The sequence below is a fragment of the Onychomys torridus genome, chromosome 16 (genome assembly GCF_903995425.1).
Source record: "Onychomys torridus chromosome 16, mOncTor1.1, whole genome shotgun sequence".
In the NCBI taxonomy this organism is placed as follows: domain Eukaryota; kingdom Metazoa; phylum Chordata; class Mammalia; order Rodentia; family Cricetidae; genus Onychomys; species Onychomys torridus.
In genome coordinates, this window is record NC_050458.1 from 49,494,358 (window position 1) to 49,511,208 (window position 16,851).

The window sequence follows — 16,851 nt, forward strand, 5'->3', positions numbered from 1 at the left end:
TCTGCAGTGGCCCCCTGTGCCCATTCTGGTGGCTTGGAGATGAAGGTCATTGCATTCACAGAGAGGTACGCTGACCTTCCCACCAGCTCCCTCACAAACGTGCTCACGAGGGATTGAACCTCCTCGGTACCCTTTTCAACAGTCTGTCTACCTGGCTAAAGCCTCAGCTCTTGGAGCTCCCAGGTTCCCCTGCACCTGTGCCACACAGCACAGGAAGTGTGTTGGGAGTGGAGAGGGGGGACTGCCCCCCCCACCTGCATTATTCTCAAAACCTTTGAAACTTCTACCAGGGAACTGGCAGCCACATCTGCTTCCTGAAGCCCCAGGCCTCTACCCACCCACTCTGCTGGAAGCTTCGCTGTCCTGTCTCCACAGGGACACTGGGACTTTGGCTGAAATCCCAACACTCTTCACACATACGGTCATCACACACACACACACACACACACACACACACACATACACACGTACAAAGATAATCCTACACCCACACATACATACTTGTATACTTACCCACTCACAGTACGTGTTCACACTTGCCTGTACACACAACCTAGGAAGAGGGGCCTCCTGGCCCGCCCCTGGATGGGTAGGTATGCTGTAGAGAGGGTCTTCAACTCCTCCGCTCACCCCCATTTTCCCAGAGTACCCCCACCATTTCTGGGCACTACTGTTGACCACAGATTCAGGAAAGCACTGCTCTAAGCTCTGCCTGTGTTTGCCAGGCCCTAGACCAGGCAGCTTGGAGGCCACAAAAGGGACACAGGCTGGGGCGACCGATCAACTGTTTTTGTTTTGTTTTGGTTTGGTTTGGTTTTGAGACAGGATGCTATGGGATGTCTTTCTGTATGCTGTGAATATGTGTTGCTCTGATTGGTTGAGAAATAAAGCTGTTTGGCCAATGGTGAGGCAGAATAAGGTTAGCCAGTATATTCCCACTGGAGAGAGAGGAAGAAGAAGAGAGGCAGAGGAGAGGAGACGCTGGGAGCCCCGCCAGGAGGAGCAAGATGTGAAAGTACCGGTAAGCCACAGAGCCACGTGGTAACTTACAGATAAATAGAAATGGGTTAAGTTGTAAGAGCTAGCTAGTGAGGAGATTGAGCCATTGGGCCATACAGTTTGTAAATAACATTAAGCCTCTGAATGATTATTTTATAAGTGGCGAGACAGAAACACTTCTGACTACAACAGGATTTCTCAGTGTAGCCCTGGCTGTCCAGGGTCTATAGACCAGGCTGGCCTCAAACTCACAGAGATCTGCCTGCCTCTGCCTCACAAGTACTGGGATTAAAGGTGTGCGGCACCACTGCCAAGCAACATTCTTATATTTCCTACAGACAAGCTGGGAGCACCAAAGCGGCTGGGATGGAGTGTGGCAGGGCATGGTTCTTGGCTACGGCCAAGTGGGGAAGAAAGAAGGGACAGAGAGGGAAAGAGGGAAGGGTGGAGGGAGAAGGGGGGGGTCTGGTCCTGAGCCTCACCCTCACAGGGCCTTGGTCTGCCAGTTACAGGTTATTGTGGGCCTCCCCTCTCAGTGACCTTGCCTACACCTTTCTGAAGGATAATTTGTTTGGGGGTGGGAGGGAGGGAGACAGAGATAGAGACCCCACAAGATAGAGGTGAATACAGCAACAGTAGCCCCTCCAAGAGCTCTCTATGTAGCCCAGGTTAGACTATCACACACAATGATGCCCAGCTAATACTGTGAATATATTGAACATTGTAGTTGGAGAGCTTCTCTCCAGGTGCCACCAAGCCCTGTTAGTCTGACAACCCACTTGTAAAATAAACACACAGACATTTATATTATTTAAACTGCTTGGCCATTAGCTCAGGCCTACCATTGTCTAGCTCTTACTCTTATATTTAGCCCATTTCTGTTAGTCTATACTTTGCCACATGGCTTGTGGCTTACCGGTGTCTTTACATGTTGCTTCTCATGGCAGTGGCTGGCAGTGTCTCTTCCAGCCTTCCTGTTCCAGCCTCCTCCTCTTCCTTGTCCCGCCTACCCTATCCTTCCTGCCTGGCTACTGGCCAATCAGCACTTTATTTATACAGAGTGATATCCACAGCAGAACATGGCTGAGCTATACCCTGAATTCACAGTGTTTCCCAGACTGAACGCATACTCCTGCCTCAGCCTCCATCCCTGTTCTGAACTTCATGTTTTAAAATCATAACAATGTTAATATCCCCCCGCTTCCCCCACACAAGCACACACAGGATCTCAGTAGCTCAGGCTGCCTTTGAGCTTCTGTAATGGGTTACAGGCATGTGCCACCACACTTGGCTTGTAGTAAGTTTTTGTTTTGTCTTGTTTTGTTGGTTTTTCTTTTTCGAAACAGGGTTTCTCTGTGTAACTTTGCACCTTTCTTTCCTGGAACTTGCTTCGGAGACCAGGCTGGCCTCAGATTCTGCCTCCTGAGTGCTGGGATTAAAGGTGTGTGCCACCACCGCCCGGCTGTAATAAGTTTTAATGATATACATTCTATCAGGTTGTGTTTATTTATTTATAGGCAGGGTCTCTTGTATATTTCTAGCTGGTCTCAAACTCACTATGTAGGCCAGGTACTGGCCTCCAGCTCACAAAGATCCACCTGCTTCCCACGTGTTGAGGCTAAAGGCTTGGACCACTATGCCTGACTTAACATATTATGGGGGTTTGAATGAGAAAGGACCCCATAGGCTCATATATTTGAATGCTTGGTCCTCACTTGGTGGACTGGTTTGGGAAGAATTTGGAGGTGTGGTATTGTTGGAGGAGGTGTGCCCCTGGAGACTTTGTGGTTTCAAAACCCAGTCTTACTTTCTTCCTATTGCTTGCAGAGTGAGGTGTAAGCTCTCAGCTACTGCTCTAGCACCATGCCCACCTGCCTTCCTCCAAGCTCTCCACCATGATATTTATGTACTAATCCTCTCTAGCTGTAAGCCAGCCCCCAATTAAATGCTTCCTCCTGTAAGTTGCCTTGGTCATGGTGTCTCTTCACAACAATAGAACAGTAAGGAAGATATATAATCTTTAAATAAATGTGGCATATGTGTATGCTGGAATATCACTCAGCCTGAAAAAAAAAAAATGAATTCAAAGGGCTGGGGAAATGCTTCAGTAGTTAAGAGCATTTGTTGCTCTGATAGAGGACCCAGATTCAGTTCCCAGCACCCACATGGTGTGTCATAACCATCTACAACTCCAGTTGCAGCGGACCTGACGCCCTCTCCTGACCTCCACAGGCACCAGGCATACACACCCACACATGTAAAATAATAAATCCAAGGAACTCATACAGTACTAAAACTTGGGTTGGCCTTGAAGAAATGTAGAGGGGGGAAGAAGACTCAACAATCCTTAGTCTCCTGTGGAATACGGGATGTGACCCTTGCAAGCCTAGACACTAAAGACCAAGAGAAGAGGCCCCCATTCCAGCAGGAGACCTTGGTCTCCGAGCTCCAAGAGTGTCCACTGGTCAATTGGTGATGTCTTGGGGGCCTAGAGAGGAGTAGGGGTCCTGGGTAGAGGAGCCTACATGGGGAATTAGACACATCCCCTGACAATGAGCCCCGACATGGCATCTCCCAGTGTCCTCTATGTTCACGTCCTGAGTACATCCATGTCTTGTGGACTCCTGTGTTGAGCAGGGTAATGGGACCAACTCTAACCAGAGAGTTCTCAGGGGGACATGGGGGAGCCTTCTGGAGCTGCAGCATCGTTAATGGGTGGAAACCCACGTGGGCTGTCTCTCCCTTGCTTCTGGGACTAGCAGCATTCCAGGTGAGCTGCAGATGTGTGGCATGCATGACGTGTACACGAAGCTGGGAGAAGATGCTGAGCCTGGGGTTCAGAGATGGAGGGAGATGGGGTGCTGTCATTTTGGCAGTAGCACTCAGTGCGACCTGAGTACACATGCCTCTTTCCGGGAGTCCAGAGGTTTATGGGTTCTCCAGATGGAGAGAAGGCTGATGGGAGAATATTAATTACACTGTGTTCATGTATCCCCCATACCTCTCCTGGAGACAGCAGGTACTACTAGCATTGAGTCTGAGATGATTGCTGTGAGATATCAGGCAGGCCAAACAGCCTCAGTTTCTCCATTTGAAGAAAGGGTCTTTGCAGATTTTGGTGACTTTGCTGGTCTGTGCCTGTGACTCACATACTGGGTTGTAAAGCCGCACTACTGAGCACTGCACAAAGGCTGTGTTCAGCAGCAGATAGGTCCTTCATGGGCTTTGGCCTGAAGGTGATAAGGGCTCAATACTAAACCACTGGCTTTGCCCCCAGGACCCTCCCCTCATTGATGGATATGTTTGTAGAGAGGGCACACCAGCTCTAACCAGCAGTGAAAGGCTATGAAAATGTAAAGGATCATCACATTACCCGCAGAACAATCTCTAATCTAGGGACTCTCTGGGACTCTCCTCAGCTTGTGTTTGGTGGAGATGAGAGCAACATGGGGATGCTGATCAGGGAAGGGTCTTATGTGTGAGCCACTTCGGCAGCCCCTTGCTGAGGCAATGCTGATTGCCTGGTGGTAGGAGCTTCCCAAGTTGTCAGGAGTGGGGAGCCACACGCAAGCTCAGCCTCCAGGAACAGCGTCCCAAAGCACCCAACGGAGCAGAGTCCGCCTAAGGGCAAAGAAGTGACTAGTGTAGCTACCCACAGGAGGCTCCACCCCATAAGGAGACTCCACCCACAGGAGGCTCCACCCCACAGGAGACTCCACCCCACAGGGAGGGAGACTCCACCCAAAGGTGATCACCTCACAGGAGATTCCACCCCACAAGAGGCTCTACTCCTCAGGAGGCCCCACCCCACAGGAGACTCCACCCACATGAGGCTCCACCTACAGGAGGCTCCACCCACAGGGAGACTCCACCCATAGGTGACCACCTCACAGGAGATTCCACCCACAAGAGGCTTCAATCCACAAGAGCCTCCACCCCATAGGGAGACTACTCCACAGGAGATTCCAGTTGTACTGATCCAAAATCAACAGCCACAGCAGCCATACCCGGAAGGTCCCCATCATTAGCCTGAAGCCACTTTGCACACCACCTTCCTCCACCCCATCCCCCGTTTCAGGGGTCTCTGCAAACACCATAGCCGGCAGAGTAATAATCTGTGAGAGGCAAGAAGGCAGTTGGGTTCAACGTGACTCAGTAGCTGGTGTTGGTGCAAGCATTGACTGTCTGACCTTGAGTAGTTTATTTCAGGTATATTTAAGCACAGCACAATTTGATGAAGAGTTTCCTGGTGATGATGAACTCAGTCCCGTGTGCACAATAAAGCTTAAGACATGACTACGTCGAAACTCTTTGAAAAGCACAAGAGGCATCTTCAGTAAAGATAGGTTCTGCAGATTCACTGAGAAAACAGGCTCATGACAAGGATCTGGGGGAGAAAAGCCTGGCCACACAGACGTCACCAAGGTCACCGGGCTATTAACCATGTCTGCTCCCAGCCTTCTGGACAGAAAACAGGTTGTACATCTCTCCCCTTGAAGAGACAAGCCTCTGTGTTTTAACATTTCTGTTTCCCCTAGTGCTTATGTGTGACCATAGAGCCTACGTGCCTGCTACACACCACCACACACACACACACACACACACGCTGGACACAGTAGCCCTCGTAGCACAATGTGCTCCCAGTCAGCCCCCTCTCTGAGAGTGTACCTCACCACAGTGGAGCCTGTCACTGCCCATGCCCTGGTGGCAAAGGAGCCTGGGTTAACTAATTGTTAGGTCATGGTCTGTCAATGAGGCTGTCTAGCTAGTTTTATGTCAACTTGGCTATTGTCACCTGAGAAGAGGGACCGCAATTGGGAAATGCCCCTTTGGATCAAACTGTAGGCAAGCCTGTGGGACATTTTCTTAATTGATGATTGGTGGGGAAGGCCCAGGCGACTGTGCATGGTGCCATCTCTGAACAGGTGCCATAAGAAAGCGAATGGTAAGCCGGGAGGTGGTGGCACAAGCCTTTAATCCCAACACTCAGGAGGCAGAGGCAGGCGGATCTCTGAGTTTGAGGCCAGCCTGGTCTACAGATCAAGTTCTAGGACAGCCAGGCAGCCAGGGCTACACAGAGAGATCTTGTCTGGAACACTTCCCACCACCATCAAAAAGAAGAAAGAAGGAGGAGGGGGGAGGAGGAGGAGGAGGAGGAGGAGGAGGAGGAGGAGGAGGAGGAGGAGGAGGAGGAGGAGAAAACTAAGCAAGCCATGAGGAGCAAGCCAGTAAGCCGTTTTCTCCACGTTTTCTGCTTTAGTGTCTGCCTCTGATTCCTGCCTTGAATTCCTGCTCTAACTGTCCTGATGGACTGTGATCAGGATATGTGAGTTGAAATAACCCCTCCCTAAGTTGCTTTTGGTCATGGTCTTTATCACAGCCACAGAAACTTAACCAAGACAGAGGCCTATGAGATGAGACCTCTTTGATAACACGGGCATTTGAAGAGCTGGGATACCAGCCTAGGACACCAGTGGCCACACTCCGGTCAAACAAGAATGAACTGAAGTTCCTGAAAAGACGCTGCACCTGTAAGGCCAATCCACTGGTTGCGGAGAGGTTGGAATGTTGCAGATCCAGAGCCAAGTTATCTCATGCTATGTTGATAGCCTCCATTCATCACCCTCCTCTGTGTCCTTATGACTATCCCGGGAGACCCTGGGGGATGTGCTAACAATAGTTCCTTATCTCCCCTCAACCCAAAAGCTTAAGAATGTCATCAGACAGCGTCTGAGGTCTGTGCAAAAGATCACCGGGATTTGTGGAACTCGCCTACCTGATGTTCCCACCATTGTGTTTGTAAAGTGTGTTGATTCATGACTTCTTCTGTTGTTCTAAGAAATTCATTCGGGTTGGGGATTTAGCTCAGTGGTAGAGTGCTTGCCTAGCAAGCACAAGGCCCTGGGTTCGGTCCTCAGCTCAAAAAAAAAAAAAAAGAACTTCTTGCAACCATGCCACGCTTGGCGTCGCTCATATTTGGCTCTAGAACAAACACATATTCCCTTTGAGGTAATCACTGTTTTTTAGGGTTGCGGTATCCAAAGCAGAGGCCCCTAGGCTGGGGATGTAAAGGGCTTCCACAGTGGGCCAGAGGGCCCCAGAGCACACCATGGAGAATGCACCAGAGTTCATCCTTGTCTACACCTGCCTCTGCTGGGAGACCAGAGCACGGCCCAGTCTCTGCATTTGGCTACCATCAGAAAGCAGGCCCAGAACCCATGGGTTCCAGTGCCTCGGGCAGCAGAGGAGGTGGCTGGAGGTCGGCCAGATTCCTTTCTGCCTGTCTGTCCCCATGCGTCAGCAGCACGGAAATGCAGGTTTCCTGGCTGTAAGAAGATTGCAGCTCCCCACAGCTGGCTGGGTGAGCCACTAGGGAGAACACAAACAGGAAATCTAGGATCGAGACTGGTGGCCCAGGTGTGTGCCCCCCCACCCCCCACCCCCACCCCGTCTCCTGTGCTCCACCTCAGCACGCTCATTAACTTAGAATTTGCTGCTTGGGAGAGAAGGGGCCTCCGACTTCATAAACATGTGTAAGAACAAATTTAATAAAGGCAGCAGTAACAGCATTCGGTGGTAACTCTTCACTTCCCATTATCATCCTTTTTTTTTTTTTTTTATTGCAGAGCCTTTGGAATGCAAAGTTATTGTTATAGAAACAGAAGGGAAAATCCAACAGCCTGATTACTGTTAGAAGAAAGAGAGGGAGGGAGCCTGGTGTGCAGTTCCTTTCCGGCCTCTGCCCTTTCTCGTCAGTGGTAGTACACACATTTCTATGCCATGCAGTCACCGTCGATGGTTGGTTTACTGTGTTTTAATTTGTGTGTGTGTGTGTGTGTGTGTGTGTGTGTGTGTGTGTGTGTGTGTGTGTATTTTGAGTGCAAACCCACTTGGTAGATAACTAACTCCCAAAGGTTGTCCTGTGACTTCTACACACACGCCCTGACACACATGTACCACCATAGCGTACCCAAAATAAATTAATAAATATAATAAGAAATAGAAAGAATTAAGCCTGGATTCTTTGCTTCCTGCCCCCTCGAGTCCTCTGTGGGGAGGAAGATGTTAGATAATCATATCCAAGCAGTTCTGTGTTGGTTTACAGGCCCACATGCCAGCATGGTTGAATTGTCTGCACAGAAGAAGCTACTGTGAGGGTACTGAGGGAATGTGGAGGAAATTACCCCACCATCCTACTGTGCAGACACAATCCTACTGTGTGCTGGGGCAGTGAGCAAGTGGCCTCTGCTTAGCACAGGTCACTGTTACCTCTACCTCTTCCTGGTGATTTCATAGTGATTTCACAGCAAAACAAGTGACCGTTCTGGAAAGATCCTTGTGTGTGTGTGTGTGTGTGTGTGTGTGTGTGTGTGTGTGTGTGTGTATGTATGTGTGCGTGCATGTGTGTGTGTGTGATAGCTATTCTTGTGTGTGTATGTGTGTGTATGTGTGTGTGTGTATGTGTATGTATGTGTGCGTGCATGTGTGTGTGATAGCTATTCTTGTATGTGTGTGTGTGTGTGTGTGTGTGTGTGTGTGTGTGTGTGTGTTAGCTATTCTTGGTTGTCACCTTGACTACATTTGAAATGAACTAGAACACAAACAGCTGGGCACACCCGTGAGGGATTTTTTTTTTTTTTTTCTTTTTAAGTAAATCATTTGAAGTGAGAAGACCCACTTTTAATCCGGATTTTCTGAGGTGGGAAGATCCACCTTTAATCCAGGCCACACTTTCTGCTGGCAGCCTATGGAGAGGGCATGGAAGAAGGAAGCTCGCTCTCTTTGCCTGCTTGCTCTCGCTGGCAAGTCCATTCCATCACTGGCGTGAGAGCCTGCTTCTTTGAGATTCCAGCATACCGAAGGCCTGCTGAGACATCCAGCCTCATGGACTGAACATCTCCTGGATCCTTGGGACTTCTGTTGGTAGACAGCCATTGTTGGACTGGCTGGACCACAGCCTGCAAGCTATTCTAATAAATCCCTCTCATATACTTACATTCTATCAGTTCTGTTCCTCTAGAGAACCCTGACTAATACAGTCTAATATCTTAGACTCGGTTGATTATCATCCTCCCCTGGGATGAATTTTTTTCCCTGCTGCTAGCTTTGTCAAAGAGACAACTTAGATAAAAAGCCAGAGTAGTGGCAGCATATCTCTTCCAGGATGTGGGAGACACCAGGTTCTATTCCTTGTATTGATAGGAAAATAAAAAGGCTGATTTTTCCATCAGGGTGCTTTGACTCCTGTGGAATAAAAAAACACAAGCTCAAACAAAAATAGATGGTTTGGATGCATGAAGCTCAAAGGTAAGAAGGCCTCAAGGCAGGTTTGATCCAGGAAATGTTCGATGTTGCCACAGACTCAGGTCCCTGCCAAGTCTACCTCATCCTAAGCCTAGATCCCACCATGGTGACCAAATGGCTAGTGATGTGGGTTCAGAATGCACTGCCCCCAAATGTGGTACTTGGGAAAGTTGATTCAGGAAGAAGCAGTGATGGTTTGAAGTGTTCAAATTCAACCTAAGTGACAGACACCTAGGGGTATGATGTGACTTCTGGAGACCTAGGAGGACCCATCTTGAATGTGGGTGTCACAGTCTATTGGGCTGGGGTCCCAAAGCGAAGGAAGGAACAGGAGAGATGGCTCTGCCATTAAGAGAGCGTCCTGCTTTTGCAGAGGACCTGAGTTCAATTCCCAGCACCAAAGTTGGGTGGCCCACACTGGCTGTAACTCCAGTTCCCAGGGATCTATCACCTTCTTCTAGCCTCTGAGGATACCCCCCCCCTCTCTCTCTCTCTCACACACACACACACACACACACACTCCCACTTACTAAAAAGAAAAAGAAACAGAAAGTGACCCATGCACCAGCATATCTCTCAGTACCACTGCCCTGCTGTTCCCTCAAACTGGGGGCCAAAATGAACCCTTCTTTCCTTAAGCTCCTTCTGTCATAGACATTTCATCCTTCCCTGTCCTTTCTCCCCTGAGCAGGTCATAAGACCCCATGAGAAGTGCCTCGTGACACCCAGGGGAAGAGAACACTCTCATCTCCTGATACGGGGACACAACGACGGGGCTAACTTCCTCCAGTTTATTACCATTAAGCCATGACCAAAAGGTCATGCCTGCCAATCATATTCCCCCCTGACTAATGCCCCTCCTCAAACCCAAGTATGAAAATACATAATGCACCTGTTTCTCTGGGTCTTCCTTTCTTTATGAAGCTTCCCATGTCCCCTAAAACTCACACGAGCCAGGTGGCAGTGGCGCACGCCTTTAATCCCAGCACTCAGGAGGCAGAGCCAGGCCAATCTTTGTGAGTTCAAGTCCAGCCTGGTCTATAGAGTGAGATCCAGGACAGGCACCAAAACGACACAAAGAAACCCTGTCTCAAAAAACAAAACAAAACAAAACAAAACAAAACAAACTAATAAAAAACAAAAAGACCTCACATAAAATGGGACTAGAGAGGTGGCTCATTGGTTAAGGACATTGGCTCCTCATACAGCCTAGACTCAGTTCCCTGCATCCACATGGCTGCCCACAACCCCAGTTCCAGGGGATCTGATGCCCTCTTCTGAGCTCCATGGACACTGCATGCATGTGGTGTGCAGACATACGTGAAAGCAAAACACCCACACACGTGAAATAGAAATAAGTTAAAAACATTTAAAATCTTACATGAAATAATCTGGCTTGTTAAGCTGTCTTCTGTTATAGGGGCTTCAGTTATGGGCTCAGCAAAGGAGGGTGGAGATGTTTTTGACTTTCACTAATGCCCCCCATGAGCCAAGCTTCCTCTACTAGGGTGAGGTGGTAGATACAGTGAACTGTATTTTTTCTCTTCCCCACCGTCCAGCAAATTCCAACAGATCCACTGTGCTGCTGGCCTGAGGCCCAGTTACTTCTGGAGGCAGGAGGTGGTGGCTTGCACTGGATGTCCCCTGAAGTCACTACACCCTCTAGAGGTGGGTGGTATCAATCCCACACTGTTTTAACTGGTTCCTCAGGACCATGTCCCCTCCATGCAGGGCAGCTGACTTAGGAAGCTGCCTCATCTATTGGACAGGAGAAACTTCAAGTGGAGCTTGGTGTGAGGGTCCTCAGAAAGGGACCCCCAGACCCTGTGTGGGAACAGATGGACAGGAGGCCACTAACTTGACTCCCTGGGAAGTGGTGGTACTAACGGGGTGGCTAACGGGGCTTGAGAGTGTCCCACACATAGGATGTGAGGACTCAGCGGTTTGGCCCCCACCGTAGGAAGAATGAGATGGGCAAGGCTTGGGGAGCGGGTGAGTGTGCCGCTCCAGAGGTTGGGTATCCAGTGGACAGCTAGGAGCCTGAGCTTGGGATTGAGGTAGGAGCTAGGGGTCATCGGAGTCGGAGGTTGGTGGACAGCAAGTGGATGAAGGAGATGGGGTGTAGGTGGAAAGAGGTGCCGGCCCAGCATGACATCAGGAAGTACTGGAAGCAGCAACCTGGAGGCAGAAGTACGCGCTCTGGTAATGCCACTTTCGAGCCTCCCTCCACCTCTCGTCTGCGCTCCCTAGGACATCAAGACCTCCTTGTGCCTGGAGGCAAGTCACAGGGGCGTGGGAGTGGTTCTGAGTCTCCAACCCTGGCTTCGCTTCTCGGGCAGGGACAGCGACGCACCGAGGGTGGAGGGAGCCCTCGCAGCCTGAGTCAGGCCTGGGACGGCGGGTCGGGTGATCCAGGATGCGGGCTCAGTTTCCTAACTCAGCACCGATCTCCGGTGTCCCGCCTCATCCCGAATGAGGGTAAACCTGCGGGCTGGCAGCGGGTGTGGAGGCGACACAGGGACAGTGTCCCTCTGCTCCCTCCGGCCCTGATCTGATCCCGCCCACTCTGAGGACTCCGGGCTGTGCGCCTCAGGACGTGGGGCGGGGCCTGGCGGGGAGGGGCCTGGCCAGGTGAGCGGCTGGAGTTGCAGAGGCCAGGTGAGCTGCCCTGTGGTCGGGTGAGTCCCCCACCCTGGGAGAACTGCTTGGTTGGGGAGTCACGGTTCCTGTGCTTCTGATCCCTTCCCACCCCACCTTCCCCTGGCTGTCCCTCCACTCCCCACCCCTCCCCGCTCTCGGTGCCCCCTACCTTCCTCGCTTCCTTCTGACCTGGGTTCAGTCCCCTTTGGACCACCGGGCTCAGCACCCGGCACTGGCCGCTCGGCTCCCCCATCAAACCTGAGCTCATCGTGGTGGCATCATTCCCGCTTCACAGGTGGGAACACTGAGGCCGGGGCGGGTGCTGAGGATGCACGTGGGGCCTGAGGCTGGGGTCTGTCTGGTCATCTTGTCACACTGGGTCCAACTCCCAGGATTTATAGGCCGTGAGCCTCGGAAGTCCCCACTTAGGCAGGGCAGCCTGCGCGGGTTTCTTTCGTTTTCCCAAATCTGGCCAAGGCCTCCCGAGAATGTTGCTGGGCGCCGGGGCTGTGCTGGGGAAATTGCGGAGGCCACCAGGGGGGAGGGGTGGCATTCCTCCGTCCTGTTGACTGGGGTGGGGACGTCCTGGGACTGTTGACTGGTCCCAGGCTGCAGACAGGTTCTGCTCTGAGACTTCCGTCGAGTGTGCGCGCTGTCAGCGAGAGTCGGGGCGCACTTGAGTCCTCAGTTCGACTCGACAGTTTGGAAAGTAGGCAACCCTCCACTGGCCTCTGTCGTTTCAGAATATGCTTGGGAGTTCCTTGTGGAATGCCCCGCCAAGCCCTCCCCCCACTCAGCGCCGGGATGGGGGAGGGGGCAGGGGACTGGAAGTCTGAGCTCAGCTACTCCCAGAGGGTCAGTCAGGTCAGCCTCCCGCGGGTGCCCAGCTCTCCGGAGCCCAGAATCAGCTCTCTGTGATCAAAGCCATAGGGTGTGGAGACTTTCCTGGAGGAGGCTGCAGTTGAGCTGGAAGTTGGGTGGGAGATAAGCAGATGGGGTATGGCCCTCAGAGGTTGCTGGGAGGTACAGAAGAGGTGGAGATGGGCATGCCCAGGCCGTGTGCTTGGATCTGCTCACAGGACAGTGAAATTTCGGAGAGCTGGGTAAGGTTCGGTATTCCCCTGGCTAGTCATCCGGCGAGTCCTGGTGTCTCTAAGTGAAGGTTTGGGGTACCCTGTCAATAATATCAGTAAAAGAGGACTGCAGGGCTAGGGATGTAGCTAAGTTAATAGAACCCCTGCCTAGCATTCGCAAAGCCCTGTGGCTCCCCAGTGGCGCACAAACCAGAAGTGTGGTGGCCTAAGGCTGTAATCCCAGCATTTACCACAGAGATGACAGAAAGTCATCTGTGGCTACACAGTGAGTTTGAAGCCAGCCTGGGTGGGTGAGACCCTGTCTCTAATAATAAAATAAAATATAACAGGCTAGCCAAGAGCTGTCACCTGGAGGTGCCCGACCACACTAGAAACCCATCCCAACCCCTAAATCACCTTCATTTCACTGGTGGGGAAAATTGAGGCACTGGTCACATGATTCAGCTAAAACTTGAGGAGGATTTGGGAGAGCTTGATTATTTTATTTTGTTTGGAGACTGGTCTCACTATTTGGCCCAGGCTGGCTTTAAACTCGAGGTAATCCTCCTGCCTCAATCTTCCAAATGCTGACATTACAAAAATGAACCACTACACCTAGCCAGGTGAGTGGATTTTGAGCTGGCCACGTTGCTGTGGGGAGCTGCCTCCACATCTGCAAAGTCCCCTAGCAGAGGTCAAGTCATCCTTGCATGCCAATTGCCTCATTCCTCACTCAAACCAGCCTCCTGAGATGGCAGTGGTATTGCCTACTTCACGGATGGGGAAATTGAGGCAGGGGAGTCCTAGGCCCCAGGACTGGTAAATGGAAGCCAGGTTTGGAATCTGCCTTGGTGGGAGCAGGCTGATGAAATTTGGAGGCTTTAGAAGCCCTCCAGGAACCACCTGCCCTTCCAGATGTACACAGTGAGAGGCAGATGTGCACCTCCATACTTTGGCCCTCAGTGGCCTGAGAAGTTCCTGTAGGGACCTCAGCCAGGATCTGTGGCTTCCACTTAAAAGGGGATTTCAGGACTAGGCAGTGTGAAACAGAGTTGGAGTTTAATTAAAAGTGGAAAGGGAGGTGCTCAAGAAGACAAAAACACACTAGGGAGGGAGGCTTTGCAATGAAGAGTTGCTATTTATTACAAGAATGTTTGTGGGCTGGAGAGATAGTCCAGCACCCATGTAGTGGCTCACAACCTCCTGTAACCCCAGTTCCAGTGGATTCAACACCTTCTTATTACATTTAAAACATAATGGTTTTATTTTAAATGATGTGTGTCTGTGTGTGGGGAGGGAGTGGGAATGTGCACACGAGGCCAGGCTCTTGTGGAGACCATAGAGGGTGTCAGATCCCCTGGAGCTAGCAGTTGTGAGCTACCTGATGTGGATGCTGGGAACTGAACTTGAGTCCTTTGCAAGAGCAGTCCATGCTCTTAACTGCTGAGCCATCTCTCCAGCCCCTAAAAGACTTCTGTGGTTGGTTTGAGACAAGGTTTCTCTATGTATCTGTGACTGTCTTGGAACTTGCTATGTAGAACCAGGCTGACCTCGAACTCACAGAGCTCCTGCTGTCTTTGCCTGCTGAGTGCTGGGATTTTAAAGGTCTGTGCCACGCTGCCACCACAACTGTCCACTAAAAGATATTTTTACATAAATTTTAAGCACTGGGGTTAAAAGAAAGAGAAGCACTCAAGGAAAAATTAAGATATATCCAAATGTGGGCAGGGGCTTCTTAAGGGAGCGCCAATAAGTGTCTTAGCATTAGCCATATAGACCATTTTAGTGGCTTTCAAATTATGTCTCAAAAGGTTGCTAAGAATCTCTCGTCTCCCCCCACCCTAACCCCGTCTCTTCGCCAGGTAAAATTATGGGGTGGCTCTGGAGGTGGGTTACATTCTGATAAAGTTAAATCAAGAACCTCTAAGGTTACACAAGGGTCTTGGGATGTGTTTTACTGTAAATGGAGTTTTCTGTGAGAGTCTTAGAAAATTGCAGATTTAGAGCTGGGAATGGAAAAGACCTTTAGTAGGTGTTGAATGTGCTAAAATTCTGCTTCTCGTCTAGGGAGAAGCTTCAACCAGACTCGTGGGCGAGGGTTCCTTTCCTTTTTCCTGCTTTCATTATTTTCCATGTCCTTCTGTCCTGTGTCACAGACGTTAGCACAGGGATAGAAATAAGACGTTTTCCACTATTTATTTTCCCCCGGTATGTGGTTACATTTGATGCTTGCTGAACATGTCCCACAGGTATCTGGAGGCTCCTTGGGTGGCTCCTGTGGGTGGGGACAGACTTGGATCTGGTGTACAGTATGGAACTTCTGGTAGCCCATTGTCCAGGTTTCTGGGGTTCCTTGAAGCAGGGTTGAGTGAATGGCTCTCCCCAAGCTACTGCTTTGGGTCCCCATCTTCTCTCTCATGGGCATCCTAAGGCCGTTGAAGCTTGGAGGATATTGTGTGTGTGTTCAGTGGAGGCTGTGTAACGGTTAACAGCTGGGAGTGGGTCTCCACACCCTGGCCACAGGCTGTGTGACCTTGAGTCAATTGCCAGCCACTCTGAGCCTTGTTTTCCTCACCTGGGAAGTTCCGTACTCCAGAGTTATGGAGGGGGATCAAACTAAGTTGATTTGTGCAGAGTGCCTCAAACAGGTCACACAGCTTTGGGAGAGATCATGTTTGTTAGCGTTCATTCTGTCTGTGGCCTCTGGGAGCAAGCCTAGGTGTTGAGTGAATTTGTGTGTTGCTGGCCTTCCCTGCTGAAGTCCAGCCAGCTCCAACTTGGGAGCAAGAAATGACCTTTCAATCCGAGAGGGCAGGAGCCAGGTACTCTCCGAAGGAACTGGTTAGGCAGGTCTGGATTCTGGAGATTTCTAGGAGCTACCCTTGCATTTTTTTCCCACTGGCCTCAAAATTCAATTCTACAGTGTCACTGCTGAAGGGACGGGATGCCTGGGCTGGGGTTTGCTGGGTTTGTGATCTACAGTAGATTGGAACCCTGAGGTCCCAGAACAGGCTCTAAGTCAGTGTCTCGGTCTCCCTGAGGTCCCTGCAACTATGCCACCCATCTCTCAAGCTGTGCAGGTGTGTGTGTGTGTGTGTGTGTGTGTGTGTGTGTGTGTGTGTGTTGGTCAGTACTCTCAGAGGCCAGAATAGGGCATCAGATCCCTAGTGTTGGAGTTTTAGGAAGTTGTGAGCCAGCTGATGTGGGTGCTGGAAATGGAGCTCAGGTCCTCTGGAACAATGGGAACTCCCAACTACTGAGCCATCTCTCCAGCCCGCTATTGATCCATTTCACCCAAAATTTTTATTATTTTCATTATACATACATGTGTGTAGCTGGAGAGTTTCTCTGGTCCTGCCTGGCCCAGGGTCAGGACAAATCTCTCTCACCCACCAGTCCCACAGCGGCTTAGAACCAACCAAGAAAACACACAGAGACTTATATTGCTTACAAACTGTATGGCCATGGCAGGCTTCTTGCTATTTACTTCTTCTATCTTAAATTAATCCATCTCTATTGATCTATACTTTGCCATGTGGTGTGTGGCTTACATCTCTTGAAATGGTGGCAGCTGGCAGTGTCTCTCTGCCTCAGACTTCCACTTCCCAGAATTCTCTTCTCGGCTTGTCCTGCCCATACTTCCTGCCTGGCTACTGACCAATCAGTGTTTTATTTATTAATCAATCAGAGCAACACATTTGATATACAGAACATCCCACAACTACTGAGCCATCTCTCCAGCCCACTATCTATCCATTTCGCCCAAAATTATTATTTTTTTCATTATACATACATGAGTGTGTCTGTGTGTCTGTCTATGGGTGTGTGCCCATGA

The 16,851-nt window shown here is 50.4% G+C and overlaps 1 protein-coding gene across 4 annotated transcripts in view; it reads left to right on the forward strand.

The window, feature by feature from the left end:
* The first annotated feature begins 11,875 nt into the window (after nucleotides 1-11,875).
* Arhgap8 (Rho GTPase activating protein 8) overlaps nucleotides 11,876-16,851 on the forward strand; it is a 44,676-nt gene continuing 39,700 nt past the window's right edge. For 2 of the 4 annotated variants that reach the window (XM_036207970.1, XM_036207971.1), the window contains exon 1: nucleotides 11,876-11,961. The gene's annotated coding sequence lies outside the window, so the exon portion shown is untranslated. The other 2 variants (XM_036207972.1, XM_036207973.1) reach the window with 2 other exon arrangements.